The sequence below is a fragment of the Manis javanica genome, chromosome 14 (genome assembly GCF_040802235.1).
Source record: "Manis javanica isolate MJ-LG chromosome 14, MJ_LKY, whole genome shotgun sequence".
Lineage (NCBI taxonomy): Eukaryota > Metazoa > Chordata > Mammalia > Pholidota > Manidae > Manis > Manis javanica.
Genome location: NC_133169.1, coordinates 56506847 through 56523051, shown reverse-complemented (window position 1 = coordinate 56523051; position 16205 = coordinate 56506847). Strand labels below are relative to the sequence as shown.

Genomic DNA, 16205 nt, shown 5'->3' with positions numbered 1-16205 from the left:
CTCAGACCCGAGGTGGTACTCAGAAACCGTGTAACAGAAGGGCCAACATAAAATCCAGTCAATTATGGATTTTTCTATAAAACTTAATTTTAGGAGAACTAAATATTTCCGAAGCTCTACTGGCTACCTTGGTTTCAAAAACTTAAGCCAAGGGACAGTAAAGGGAATATTTAAAGAAATTAAAACCTTGAGGCAAGTCAATAACTATTGGTCTCTGGCATCTTCCAGGGTCACATTTGAATCAATTGTCCTGCTTCCTTTCCCCTAAGGACCAGAGCCTTGTCCTTGCCACTCAAGAGACCACACTCTGGGCCTGGAAGGACCCTGCCTTAGACCTGATCAGAACACACTGCCCTTCTCCCTTTGCCCCTGCAGTACGTTTATTAGCTTTGGGACCCTCGTTCGGTTCAGGTTAAATCTTTGGCAAGAAAGCCTTTTCCCTCTGTCACTCCCCTTGAGGCCCAAACTGGCCATTGGTCTGAGGAAATTGAGGGGTATCAGAAAGAGTTAAAAGCTTTGTTTATGCCCCCATTCATTCATTTCCCAAATATTTACAGATGCTTATGGTGGGACATAACAGTAAGCAAAATGGACAGACTCCCTGCCTTCGTGGAATTTATTTTCTACTGGGACAAGAAAGCTATAAGCAGATAAAGTAGTAAATATATAAAGTATCAGGTGGTAAAAAGGGCTAGAAAGAAAAACAGAATATGGAAATGATGTAGGGATCCTAGGAGATAAGGGGTAATTTATAGAGTGATGGGGGGGCCTCACTGAGCAGATACCAGATATCATCAGGGAGTGAGAGAGTAAGCTCTGGGCATGCCTGGGGAAGGACACGGCACCAGAGGCGCCAGGGAGGTAAAGGCTTCAGTGCAGAGACCTGTGCAGGTGAAGAGTTCCAAAGCATGACAGGCAGAACGGCCCTCACACATGTGGTCCTACTGCTGCGGGGTCAGACCCTGTGCCAGACTCCCTCAGGCCCTGAGGCATGGTGAATGGTGCACAGCTTCAGGATTTGACTATCTGGGTTGCAGGTGGGACACCTTCCCTGGTGCCAGGCTGAAGGCAACATTGCCAAAGAAAGAAGGAACTAGTGTCTCACAACACTCCTCAGCAAGTGCCCCCAATCCAACAAAATACCTCACCTATCAGCTCTGCATTGCAAGAGGGAGAACCCGGCAGACCTGCCCTCCACTGATGGCGTCTGTAGGGTGTGTGGCTGGTTCATGCTCGTCCTCTGAGTAGTGACTGACAGCAGTAAGGCAGATGGTGATCTGCTCACACAGGGGTCTCTCCCATACTTTGTATGGGTAAAGTCCATCTCTTCAAGTCTGTGGTTTCAGCTGACGTTGAAAAAGCCTGGGGCTGTTGGCAACCACACTCCTTTCCCGTACCCCCTGCTCAGGTCTTTGGTCAGAAAGAATTCCTTTGTTTCTTATTACTGAGCACCAAGTTGATCCACATGCACTTGGAATAGTCTGGAAGTCTCCATTATGCCACATTAGTATTGGAACTCACATTTTAGTAAGTCTTTAGCATATTCTTCTCTTCTGTCTATGGAGTTTTTCAGTTCAGTTCCCCACACTGAAGATTATTATCCTAGTGAACCAGCCTCTCCCCTCATCTGTGTTAAAGGTTGGAAAGCTGTGCTGGGACCATCCTCTCCCCAACGCTGCCCCACACATTCTGTTCTCAAGCCTTGCTGGGATCTCTGCCTTACATCTCAAACAGTCAGTGTAAACGTGTAGGGTTCCTCCTATTGGGAAGAGCCACCCCCAAAGCTCCATCTCCTCTCTGACTCCCAGGGCCACCTTGAGAGTCCTTCTTCTATGTTCCAAAGAGGTCATAGGATTTTCCCAACAGCTCTTTATGATCATGTTCCAGAGGTTTTATTAAAATTGGTGAAAGGCTTTCTGTTCCAACTGTGCCCACACAAAAGCATCATTATTGATTTGACCTTCAGTTGCCAACTAGACAATTTTTTCTCTGCTGATGGAAATTATGGGCATTTCCAAAATGCTCAGCTCTCATGCTGCCCAGCACACCAGGCCAACGAGGTTGTCACATCAGCTGTGGGCACCTCCACCCAGAAGTGAGTTCCTAACCACAAACATACACCAGAAACAAACAAGAGCAAGACTAAAGGCTTCTTTGGTTACCCTTTGTCCTCCGAGAAAAGGCCGTAACACCTAGAGGAGCCCGCCTTCAAGGACATGACCAAGGCTGGAAGCTGTGCTTCACCGGAGAAAAAAATTAGCAGCTGGAGTTTTCTTTGAAACATTAACAGTAATATCAACAACTTCTTCCCTAGCCACTTGAAAGGAAAGGATAGAGAGAATAATGTAACCTTTAGTTTTGGTTGAGAAAGCTACCGGAATTGCTCAATGCCCCATGAAATTCATGTGAATGGATCCTGTTGAAGTGTGCCAGCTGGAGGAAATGTTTATGAAAGCAAATAAACGACATTCAGTAAGGAAGCAGAACCTGGGAAATAATGTGGAAAAATTCTATTTCAAAACTCCTATTCTTAATGCTTTCCTCATTGGGGGCTCCTCTGAACTAAACAGGTTTTGTCTGAGTGCTTCCAAACCTCCCCAATTGTTCACTTCATGGAGCTCTTTCTGAGCACTTTTTTTCCTGGAATTTCAGAGACCCAAGGACAAAGATACAGATGCCTAGATTTTGAATAGTACTTATTTTCAACATTGTCTTAGATAGAGCAAGACAAAATCAGAGTGTTTGCTAAAAAAATCAGTTGTGATTCACGGAGATGGAGCCTTGTGTGTTTTGTAGAATATGGGCTCACTGTGTAACTCACTCACCTTCTCTCCTCTGGTCCCAGGAGAGATGTTGTCCTCCAGTCAGGGTCACTCCCTCCTGGAAAAGGGAACGTTCAGAAAGTCACAGAGCTCCTGATGAAGTAGTCTGTTTTTTCACCACCTAAGTTAAGATAAATGAGGTTCTGTTGGTGCCTAATCTTTGAACCCAAACATACTTGTCTCAAGAGAAACAATGAAAGTTTTCATTAAAAGGTTTTAATAAGAGAGAGGACAAGTTTGGACAAGTTCAAGCACACAAGCTGATCTTTAAGATAACCTGGATATCCTGACAGGATACTACAGCAGAGCTGGCCAGCTCTCTGACCGGATTTTGATACTCTCAGAGCTAAAAATGAAGGTACCTTCACTGAGTCTTTGCTTAAAGAGTGCTGTGGAAGACTAAGAACAGGCAGTCACTTGGAAAGGGATTGCTAATAGTACTTCTGTTTTACTATAAAAAATCATTCCCATTTTACAATGACTATAAAACACATTTTCCACAATGGCATCAGAACAATCGTTCAGAGACACAGTCCAGAAGCCAGCCAAGTCATGTTAGGATCTCTCTCTGGAATATAAACGGTACTGGTTTTGAAATAAAATGTTAGATTAAACTCTGAGCAGAAACATATGCAATCCTCTCCTCCTCAGGTGTAAGTGGTGACTCCCAGGGTCAACAGGAGGCTTGGAGGCCTTCTGGCTTAAAGTCCATTCAAGGCTGGAGCCTTTCGGCAGCATCCCAGCCCCTGAAGGATGACCGCATATGCTCCATTAGGTGTGTGTGTCTGGCTTTCAGCACTTCACCAGCCTTTCAATTTGCAGCACAAGAGGTGACAGCTATCACCTGTTCACTACACCTGGGTTTCCCAAAGAATGGCCCGCACCCCCAAGGTTCTTCTGGGAGGGTCTCCTGGTGGGCCTCCAACTGATCCCAAAATATAAATCCTTTCTTCCATTTACTGCCAAAAGTGTGCAATTCCATATATATATATTCACTTTTACAGAGAATTAAGATTTTCTATGAGTTAAATACAAGGTGAGTTAGTATGGATTTCTAATATTTGAGGTTCATAAGCAAAACTTAGCATGTTGTTAGAATTTAAGGAAAAGGTATTTTATAAGTAGTCAGTCTGATGTAATGCTTGCAGTGCTGGAATGTTGCTGGTATGCATGTAAACACCCAGTGTGCTTTATTATCAGCATTTCATCAATCTTGTGGTTGATTTTTGGTGTTCAGTTGTTGCTTTTCTTTCTTTGTAATCAAAAATGAATTACCTAATTAGTTTAGCTTTACTATTTTCAGTTTAACTTATGGAGGAATTTTGTGGTTGAGGATCATTTGGTCAAAGATTATTTGGTTATTGTTATTGAATATTTGCACTGATGATGTTTTTGGCTTATATCTTTCAAGTAAAATATACACACATTAAGTTTTAAGCAGGAATTATCCATGTCACTAATGCGAAAGAAGATATTTATAATCCACACACTACTACCCCAGCCCATCTCCACCAAATAGCTAATAACAGGCACCTTCCTGGTAGGTATACTAACTGGATTTGTGTATATTAAGCAAGTTGCAACACACTATCAAGATAAGTATGATAAAACAAATGTATTACATTTTGGCTTACAGGGCATTTTCCTATGGTACATGTGTATGAACTCAAACTGCAAATTGTTTATTGTTTTCTTCTTTGTTATCACTGAATTCTTTTCAGTTGAAAAGGTGGTAGATGGACTAGAACTTTGGCCTTCTTTTATCTCCCATTACTGAAGTGGGCCATAATTTAAAAGAAAAAAGTGTACAGACCTCTACTTTAAACTATAACATACTCAGAAATGTACTAAAGTCAGAGAGGAATAAACCCGAACTATTATTTTTTTAAGGACAAATTGGATTGCCAAAGAAACCATTTTAGTACAGGTGGAATGAAACTAAATGAGTGATAAAATTTTTGTCTTCTTTTGCTGTCCTATGCCCAACCTACGCATTTTCTGAACCGCAGGTAAAATGGGCCATCCATTTATCTTTTAAGAGTAGTTCAAGACTTTAGTAAGGATTTGGCTTCCTGTAATTCTGGAATGTATGTCTTCTAGAGACAACTGTCTTCAATTCTGCTGAGTTTTAAACCATTCTTCTCCTTGCTGAGTTTTGGCCCATAGTGATCTTAAATGGAATTCTGTAATGACCTTAGGAATAATCCCCTTTTATTGGAGAACAAGAATAAAGCCTGCCTCTCAAGTTTTTCTATCTCCAGTGTCCTGCTGACTGCTTGGTGATAACTTGAAAAAGTAATTTTTTTGAAAGAACCATGCTTTGATCTGTGTACTTTTCTACAAATAATTTGAAATCAATTACTAAAACATTTGTACTCTTTTTTAAGATCTGATAGATCAAGATTAAATGGAAATGCTGAATAAATCATTATTAGTGACATAGATGAATTAAGTCACCTATATTATCTCCCGAAGGCCTATGCTCAAGACACTGGCAGCAGCAGACAGGATATGTACAAAGCTGGGCGGGCCCCACAAAGTTAGCGACGGAAATTCCCAAAGCGTAGGGCTCCTTCATTTTTTTTACTAGGAAGAATAAAAGGAATACAGGTTTCTCTGTAGGCATCACGATGTTGAAACTGGTAGTAAACTTCAAGACATTGGAAAAGGTAGTAAACTTGAAGGAGCAGTTTTTAGTGCTTTTTTCTAACATCTGCTTTTTTCATGCCCCATAACATCCACTGTGTCCTTTGGGAACAAAGCCTGAAAAAGGAGAAATGTTGCCCTGGAGTTCTTTCTGCTTCAAATTCTCTTGATAACAGCATGTCAGAACTTGGTTTCAGTTTAGAAAATTGGTTTATTTTTATCATTGTAATGGTGAATGATTAGCTTAAAAGTCTTGGAGATGTCTGGTGTTTTAAAACTTTATGATTTAGACTGGCATGTTTTATTGTGCAGTTGAATACGGAACCTATCTGTTCTTCAATATTTATTCAGTGTAAGAGACTTAGGTGTGATCTGCAGAACTCCTTGTAACTGTTGATTGTCGTTATTGCTGGCAAGTCTCCCTTGTATGGGACACAGCTGTGCAACATATAGGCCTGTCCTGAAAAACCACACCAACATATATATGTCACAATAATAAAGGAACTCTTGCTTCCAATTTGATCCTTCCATTAGATAGTAACTTCCTGCTCTTTTGGAGTAGCCCCAACAGTTGCTAAACAGAAAAACAAGAGGTGTGTGTGTGTGTGTGTGTGTGTGTGTGTGTGTGTGTGTGTATACACAACCCCCATACACCTGCATACACCTGCACTCTTCCTGTGTAAAATCCTTGACCACGGTTGGCAATTTCCCATCCATTTATTTGTAGGCTTGACACATCAATTCATTTTTAAATCTCTATCCAATTTTTTCAAGAATTTGAAGTATCCTTGACTTTCTATACATGTACTCAGGAAAAAAGGCTTGACTTCTCTTGAGTAATTAGGAACTATTGGTAGAAATACATTACACTTGAGAAAGGGCAGTGAGTCATGGCATGTATCTGTTTGCTCTATTATTGTAAGAGGAATGACCTAATGAGTCAACATCTTGATCCGTTTGGAATCAATACCGTTTAACTTTCCTTCCCTGTCATCACACTGTCCTTGAGAGTTGTGTGAGGAATAAGATAAAGGCTCACTTAAGGTAACTTCTGGATTTTTCAAGGACATTTGAGTGATCTGTTAATATTACTAAAACACTCAAGCAAAAAGACAAAATACAGGGTCCACCAGAAATAGTGTAATCTTTGCTCACTAATTATTTTTTGTCTGTTCCTTTAATTAATACTTATGAATCATCTCTTATGTGCTCAGCTTTGGGCACATACGTCACTGGACAATAAGGATTGCTTCTGTCTTCTGGCACTTTCAGACTGGTTGATGACACATCAAGTTAAAAGACATTTTGTGAAATGTGCTAAACAGCATAAATACACATCTTTGTGTCAACACCTAGGAATAGCCCTTAAGAGCAGGTGGGGAGGTTTCCTAGAAGAAATGACGTATAAATTGAGACATGAACATGCACAGGAGTGCAGGTGAGAGAAAATACCAAGCAGACTTGTATAACGGTCATTTCTTCAAAAGAGAACGTGGGCATTTTCTGGAACAGAAGGGTGCAGAAATAAAACCAAGGAGGTAGGCATTGCCAAGAGCAGTTAGTAGCCACAAAATGGTTCTAGGTATAATCAGATTGCTATTTTAGAAATGTCAAATGGGGACAATCGGGAGAGTGACTTAGAGAGGAAGGACCAAGGATACCTGCTGTAGTAATCTGGGTGGGAATGGGTGTCCTCCCTTAGACTGAGGCCACAGGGACTGAAAAGAAAGCAGCATAGATGGGACCTTGAGAGCTGGGAGGTGTGCGGAGGGAATGCAGGAGAACCCTGTACGGTGCAAGAGCTTGGGCAAGGGCGGTGGAAAATCGTGTCACTCACGGAGCAAGAGGCTGCTGGGGAGCAGGTTGGGGGCAAGATAGCTCGATTCTAAATGCATTGCCTTTGATTTGCCTGTGAGACCTATAAAGTGCAAGTGATCAGGAGGAGCATGTTGAAAGTGCAGATCTGAAGTGAACGTAAAAATAGGGTGGAAAGCACTTTTGAACACAAAGCAAGTAAAGAGAGTGGGAAATTTAATCCTCTTTTATATATTTTTCTCTGTTTTATAATAATAAAACTGTTTTATAATAGTTACTTTTATAAACATCTTCTGGAATCTGCAAAGAAAAAACACAGTCTCCCATCTTTGTCTTTCAAATATCTGCAGGAGCACTATAATTTCTCACGAGGCTGTTTATTTTTAACATCATTGCTGGTGACCAAAGAAAAGATAATAGGGAACAAAAGAAATGGTTATAGAAGGAGCCAAGTGAAGAACAGTTGCCCCATGAAATGTATTCTTTTAAATGCAAAAAATTAAATATTTCCAGTTTTATAAAATATTTGCAGTAAAATGAGATGCATGTGGAAGTACAATATTGTACTGGGTTTTTCTTTTTCTTTTTCTTTTTAAAGCAGAGGTCATTTTACTTCTCAGATTAGTAATTTCAGAGTCAGTGCTTTGTGTCTTTGTTGATTTCTATGGAGGCAATTAAATACATACACTTAAATATGGGGGCAATATCCTGTCCCCAACTGTAGCCCCCACAACTGTTGACTAATGTCAGTATAGATACAGACAAGGATCGTTCATGAGTCAGAATAACATAATGGTGGCTTGACTGTCATGAAGAAAAAAGTGTACTTTTTTGCACTAAACTATGTTTTCTACCTTTATATTGCATCTACCTACCACTTCAGCATTTTATTTAAAATAATAATAATAATAATAAAGGGAGAAATGTGGGATCCACATATAAATCAAGTATAAAAATCAAACGAATATTCATATTTGACCTGATTGTTTATAGTTCATAATGCGTGATCAAAACCGAAAGTTTCTGTGATGACTGCCCTTGTACTGTTCACCATGTAAGAACTTATTCACTATGTAAGAATTCGTTCACCATGTAAGAACTTGTTCGTTGTGCTTCAGAAGATTGGAGACTGACGAGAATTAGGCTTGAGATGGATTAATGATTGTGCATTGAGCATTGACCCCCCCTATACAGAATTTTATTGTTGTTAACAACCATTTGATCAATAAATATGAGAGATGCCCTCTCAAAAAAAAAAAAAAAAGATACACGGATGGCTAATTAGCACATGAAAAGATGCTCAACATCATTAGTCATTAGGAAAATACAAATTAAAAGTCACAGTGAGATACCATTAGACACTCACTACCATTAGACTGTTTAAAATAAAAAAGGACTGACCTGATCAGGTGCTGGCAAGGATGATGAGCAATTAGAACTCTCATACGCTGCTGGCAGGAATCTAAAATGATGTAACTACTTTGGGAAACAGTTTGGCACCTTCTTAAAAAGTTAAACATACACTTAGCGTATGACCCAGCCACTCCACTACTAGGAATTTACCCAAGAGAAATCAAAGCTGTACCCAAATATCCATAACAGCTTTATTTATAATAGCCCAAACTGGAAACATACCTGTTGACAGGTGAATGGATAAACAAATTGTAGTTTATGTAATGGAGTACAACAGAGCAATAGAAAGGAAACAACTAATGATACATGCATACTATGGATAAATCTCAAAATAATTATGCTGAGTGAAATAATTCAGACAAAAAAGACTAAATGATTCCATTTATATGAAACTCTAGAAAATGCAAACTTAATCTACATTGCCCAAAAGCAAAGCGGTGTCTCCTGGGAACATGGAGGTAGAGCAGGGAAGGATAGATTACAAAGATGTACAAGGAGACTTTTGGGGATGAAGATATATGTGTTATCTTGATTGTGGTAAGCTTTCATGGTATATATATATATATATGGGTTAAAACTCATCAAATTGCACACTTTAAATATGTACAATTTATTGTGTGTCAGTTATATATCAATAAAGCTGTTAAAAAAAACCAAAAAAAGTGTACTTTTTTCAGTACATTATCCATTTTCCACTGAAAATTTGCATTGCAAAGTGGAATGGAAACTGAAATGTGAAGTCATATTTCTACCTACCTTTTGTTCATTCCAAATGGTTTTTAAGGCAGTCCGCTCTGTCATATCATAATACATTCTATACAGCAAAGAAATAAAAAAACAGCAAGACACTCACATGTGGAAGATACACAGATGTCTTTTGCATTGTCAAGAAAATTAAGCATTCCTCTAGTGTCTTGTGTGTTTTGTCTTACTGATTTTTGGTCAAGAGTTCAGTGGACATGTTCTCGTCTTGACCAGGCCTCTAAAGCTACTAGAAAAAGTGAACTCCTGTGGGGTGTGCTACTTATTGCTGTTGAGACTGAGGAAAGGAGCGACTGTTCTGTGTATCACCTTGCTAAGGCTGCCATAATAAAATGCCAGTTAGGCAGCTTACACAGCAGAAATTCATCTTCTCATAGTTCTGGAGGCTAAAGGTCCAGGATCCACGTGTCCACAGGGATGGTTTCTCCTGAGGTCTCTCTCCTTGGCTTGTAGACGGCCTCCTTCTCACTGTGTCCTTAATGGCTTTCCTTTTTGCGCAAGCATACTCTTATTACTGGGACACCAGTGAGATTGGATTAGGACCCTCCCCAAAGATCTCATTTTAACTTCATCACCTCTTTAAAGATCTTATCTCCAAATACAGTTACATTTCGAGATACTGAGAGTTAGGACTTCAACATAAGAATCTGGGGGAGATGAAAGTGAGCTCAAAACACCCTGCTTGCCTCAAATTCACAAACGGGGTAAGAACAACTCTAAAAAATCTGGGTTTTTTTTTTTTTAAGGCAAAAGGAAATGGGCACTGTTTCCTCCTGCTCTGTGATTTTATGATCCAAAAATGAACTAAAAATGCTTTTCTTTATGGAAAATGTAAAAACTTAAATTTATCTGGCTGCAGAACATTAAATGATAGCTTAAGGATCGATTGGCATGGAAATTATAATTGAGTATCAGTTAGTGCACTGTTTTCAGCAAACTCACCTAGCAAACCTGGCAAAAAAGGCAAAACCTCCAGGGCTAGCCAGTTGTTCACAGTGAATTCAGAGCGATGCCACTTCTAAATTTGTACAAGCTGTAGCTCATGTTTTTTTTGTAAAAGGGCTAGTGGCTTTCTAATCTATGACAATTTGGAAGGTAAGTCCTGAACACAAAATAAATGCTTTCCCCTAAACCTTCAATTGTTTTTTCTGTTCCAAAGTTTTTGTATTTCTTATGCTATCAAAAATTAAGAAATGTTCTATTTTTTAAAAGTTCATAAGCATTTAGCAATAACTGCAGTAAAAAATGAAGTATATTTAAAATCAAATCTATAATTACATAAGAATAAATTATACTTTCAAAGCTTAAAAATATTGCATCTGTACATGTGTGTGTATCCAGTCAGTGAATTAGCAAACCATCATGCATATGAGGCATTTTTATAGTCTGAGCTTTCTCACATAACTTTCTTCACATCAAAACCAACTCTCCTATATTATGTGTGTATTTTTTTCAGATAGTTGTTAGTAAAAAACAACAGGTAATGCCAAGGAGGAAATAATTTATTGAGGTATTAATCACTGATTATGACATACTGATTTTTAAGTCTTGGGAATGAAAAAAGTAACCACATAAAAGTAATTACTTATGGTAGAATTCCAAATATTAGGGTGTATTGGTGAAAACTGTGTCTTTGGTGTCCTTCCTCTGTCAGAGGCACATGCCAAACTTCAGGGTTACTATTTCTCAGAAGATATATTTTCATTGCAAGTGGATATTGTATTAGTGAAAATGGACATTATCACCTAAGTAGAAATTTATTCCACAATCTTGGAAGTTAACACCCTTCACAGACTCCAAAGCAAAGAAATAACCTCCCAAGAACAATGACCCAAGACTTTCTGCCTTTATTAAGACACAGACAAGAGAAATCTCCCAAGATGGCATATAGATGCTAAAATGCTGGGCAACATATAACAACACCCTCACCCCATAAAAAGCCTCAAATACATAGACCAGATTGAAACCAAAAAAAGGAAATTCTCATATGCCAGACATGAAGAGTATCCCAAAGTGAGAATGCTGAGTTGGAATTGATGCCAAGAGGCTCATGGGAAATCAGGAACAAGTTATTGATTGATAGCTGGGGACTTGGATTACATGGAGAAGAGAAAGTAGACCAGGGGACTCTGGGAGCAAGGATCTGGAGCTGAACTTCATGCAGAAAGCTAGGGGTCAAGAAAGATTGCTCCAAAAATGAAATAGAAACAAATTCCTGTAATAACTAGAAGGATGTTTTGTTATTTATCCATAGCTGTGTGTTGAAATATAATAAGTCACGAGAAATTGAAAACCTAAGCCTGCTCTGTTCAAGGACAGAGGTCCGAATTCATGTGATACACAAGGTGCTCTAGCCCCAAGATGAGAAATTAACAGAAAAACGTTACCAAAGACCACAGCAAATAGGACTGCCATAGGTTCATTAAAAAATGAACCTCATGAAAGAATTTATCATTAAAAAATGACAACCTTGCTGAATAAATTAACCACCATAAGAGTGAGTTGGCAAACGAATAGAGGATTTCTTTGACACCCAGAGAATGAAGATAATGGAACAATTTTAAAGGGACCTACAAATTATTTACAATGTTCAAAAAGAAATAGAAAAACAATGAAGCAAAAGCAGAGTGGTATAAAAAAGAACAGGAAGACTTGAAACATAACAGAAATTGTAGAAATGTAAAATATATAATAATTACAATTTTTAAAAACAAAAAGAGTAGATTTAACAAAGTAACACAGCTAGATTAAGTGAATTAGGAGAAAGATCCAAAAGAATCATGTAGAATCCTGCACAGAGGGATTAATACATGAAAAAAAATGAAAGAGTATTTAAGATATATGGCAAAAGGAATGAAAAAGGCTTAGAGTTTTTAGAGAGAATAGAGGAGAAGCAATATTTAAAATAATAATGCATGTGAATGTTCTAGAATATAAAAAACATGCACATCTCCAAGTTGAAGGATTGTAACAAGTTTTCAGCAGAAAAAAGTGAAACTATGTCCACAAATAGATACATCATAGTAAAAGGTCAGAAGGTAATAATGTGACCTTTTGATAAATAAATATCAAAAAAAGAAAAATCTTAAAAACCACCAAAGAGAAAAGACATACTGCTTACAAAGAAACAATTAAACTGATAGCAGACTTCTCATCCACCATGTTGACTGTCAGAACACAATGGGAAAAAAAATCTCTTAAGGGTGGATAGAAAATAATTATCATCCCCCAATTCCATATACAACTAAATTATTACTCAAGTGAAAATGATATAAAATAAAAGGAGTCAGAAAGAGTACACCATTTTCCAATTGAAAGAACTTGTACTGTTCTCTATCAAGAAAATTGAACCAAAAAAGCGGTAGCTGAATACACAAATAAATGGTGAGTAAAGAAACAGGCAACAGATTTTGGCAAATGCAATTTAGTATTGACTGTTTAAAAATGTTTTTAAATAGATTAATTTAGAAAGCTTTAAAACCAAGATAGTTCTCCACCATCCATGCCCCAGAAGAGCTAAAATAAAAGAGATTAATGGTATCAAGTGTTGATGAGAAGTAAGGAAAAACTAGAACTCTAGTAGGCAATAAATTAATGCACCCCTGTAGGTGGGTAAATTAATACAACACTTTGAAAACTTAACTTAGGCATACGTTGTAACCCAGCAATTACATTCTGCTGGAATATATCAAACAGAACTGTTCTATATTTAATCAGAAGGTAGGTACTAGAATGTTCACAGAAGCTCAGTTTATAATATCCCCACGGGAAACTACCCAAAGCCCATACTAGGAGAATGGATAAGTAATTTATATATTTATGATATGGAATAGTAAACAACAATAAGAATGAACAAAATATAGCCACCATGCAATAGTATACAAGATCCTCACAAATGTAATAGTGAGTGAAAGAAGCCAGGCACAAAATTTATATCGTATTTGATTACATTTATTCAAAATATAAAATCTGGCAAAATCAGTTTATGAGGTTCAAATAGTAGCTACCCTTGAAGGATGAAGTGCTTGAAAGATGGTGTGAGGGGAGCTTCTAGAATGCTTGTAGATAACCTACAACACAGGTGGAAGCTGATTCATTTCATGGATGCATTCAGTTTGTGAAACTTCACTAAGCAACACACTCATGATATGCATACTTCTCTGCTACACAGCATGCTGCAATTTAAAACAAGGATAGGAGCCCCTACGGGTTACTTATTAACTGCAAACAGGGAAAAAAGACATTTATGGTGGTGCTACTTGGAAGAGCATGCTAGCCATGTTTTATGCCTCTTGATAAGAAATACAAAACAACATCCATACAGTCTTTTGGCTCAGAATGTTCACCGAATCGTGAGGAAAGACAGTCAAATGCATTCAGACTGTCAGACATTTTACAAGTGTCTTGAACTCGTCAAAAATGCCAACATCATGAAAGGAAATAAAAGGCAGGGACTGCTCTAGATTAAAGTAAATTAAAGAAATATGACAACAAAATCTAGTGCATGATCCTTGAAATGATTTTGGGCTTCAAAAAGAAACAGTTGTAAGGCTATTTACAGAGTCATTAGAGAAGTTAGAAGATGAACTGGATATTGGATAATATTCTTGTATCCATATGAATTACTCGGATGCCATAGTGACATTGTGGTCGTACGGAAGGAGGTTGTTTTTTTTAGGAGACACTCGCTGAAGTATGTAGTAGTATGCCACGATGCTGGCAACAGACTTGAGAGGAAGAGAGAAAAAGTAGCAAGATGTCAACAATTTCTGAATCTAAGTGAAGGGTACGGGGTGTTTATTGAACTATTCTTGTAACTTTCTGTAGGTCTGACTTTGGTTAAAATAAAAAATTGGCGATGGAATAAGCCAAGATGCAATTACTGTTTAATGTAATCTGAACTTGAAACGCTGTAGACACTGGAGTAAGGCTTGAGTTGGAGAAAGCTAATGTCCTTGTAACATTGGGAATAGGACATAAAGACACTGATTAATTTCAGACTTTTTTAGTTCAGGTCAATGTATTTAAAAAAATGGTAGTTATCGTGACAATAATACTGCCAATCTAATAAGGAGAGAATTCTGAGAGGAAAAATAAAAAATGAGAGAGAAAAAAAGGAATAAATAAATGATCAATCCATCATAAGACCTGAACAGACAATAAGAAAAAGAGAAGCAAAGCTGAAGTCATAGAAAACAGAAAATAAGATGACAGAAATAAGTCCAAATATGAATGACAGGAAATATAAACATATTAACCTCAGCATTAAAAGTCAGAGATGAACAGAATAGTTTAAAAATATAAAATCTGGCTCTGGGTGACTACTCTGACACACTAGGCAAGGATAAAATTACAAACCACAACTGGCATGACAACAATATGAAACAAAATAGCACTTAATGCAGAAGCTTCAATAGTGATGTCAAGAGACACTGAATATGATTAAAAAACAATCTACCAAGAATGTTAACACTCAATTAACATGGACAGTCTCTCAATGTGACTAAAGAGACTGTGTGTGCGTGTGCGTGTGTGTGTGTGTGTGTGTGTCTGTATACTGATAGAATTACAAGGAAAAAGAGATATATGCACTATTATAGCTGGATGTTTCAATAAACTTCTCTCAGAAACAATGGGTCAACCAGAAAGAAAAATGTTAGAAAGCATACAGAATATTTAAAAAACACGATTGACAAACTTTTTCTAATATGTAGTATCCTACATCCATAAATTAACAAAAATATATTATTTTCAAGCATATAAAATATTTTTCAAAAGTGGCCATTGCACATACAATTCAGTTATGATGGAGGGCATGATCTCTCATTGAAATGGAATTAAATTCAAGATCATTGATAAAAACACAGTTAAAAATACATTTGAAATGTGAACATATACACACATGCACATTCATACACACACACTTCTGAATAACCTATGAGTTAAAAAATCACAATAGACATTATGAATATTTAGAAAAAGATTACAGTTAGAATACTATATTAAAACCTCTTGTGACTTCAACTTAAAGTGATACGTAGAAGGAAAATCATAACCTTAACTGTACTTATTTCTCAAGACTGGAAATAAATTCACTTAACTGCTAATTTTAAAATACTAAAGAATACAACAATAAATTCAAATAAAAGAAAAAATATGAATTCCTACAAGTCAGTTTTTAAAAAAGAGAAAGATAACAAAATCAGCAAAGGTATAAAAAATGATCAAAGGTATGCAAATGTAAAACTTTGAAGTGAAACTGAATGGCCAATAAATATATGAAAATATCTTTAATCTCACTATGGAAAAAAGAATCTCACTATCAGGAAAAAAGAAGCTAATGCATAAGATACAATTTCATACTCATCTGCTTGACTAAAATAGAAAAAACTTCAAATATTGGAGAAGATGGGAGAACAGGAAGTCTTACAAAATGCTGGCAAGAGTTTACACTGGTACATTCACTCTACATCCGTCAGGGGCAATACCTACTGCAGATGAAAATGTGCATGTCCTGTATCTCTACATCTCCACTTCTGGATATATTCCGTAAAGAAACTTTGTACCAGAAGAGTCACTGAAGATATTATTGCTATAACTGTACATGCTATTAGAGATAGTATAATAGCAATAATGTGAAATTAAGAAAAAAACTCAACAGGAAACAATAAAAGCAAAAACACATGTTTTGATAAAAGAATCAACAGAATAAAATAGAATAATAAAATTTGCAATCTGAAAGAATCA

At 37.3% G+C, this 16205-nt stretch overlaps 1 protein-coding gene and 1 long non-coding RNA gene across 2 annotated transcripts in view; one reads left to right on the top strand and one right to left on the bottom strand.

The window, feature by feature from the left end:
* CCDC192 (coiled-coil domain containing 192) overlaps nucleotides 1–16205 on the top strand; it is a 184406-nt gene that overhangs the window by 77826 nt on the left and 90375 nt on the right. The gene's annotated exons all lie outside the window — the stretch shown is intronic.
* Nucleotides 1–16205, bottom strand: part of LOC140846178 (uncharacterized) — a 146760-nt gene that overhangs the window by 126315 nt on the left and 4240 nt on the right. Inside the window, exon 2 of the long non-coding RNA XR_012125092.1 lies at nucleotides 2826–2943. This is a non-coding gene — a long non-coding RNA (uncharacterized lncRNA). The remainder of the gene's footprint in view (nucleotides 1–2825; nucleotides 2944–16205) is intronic.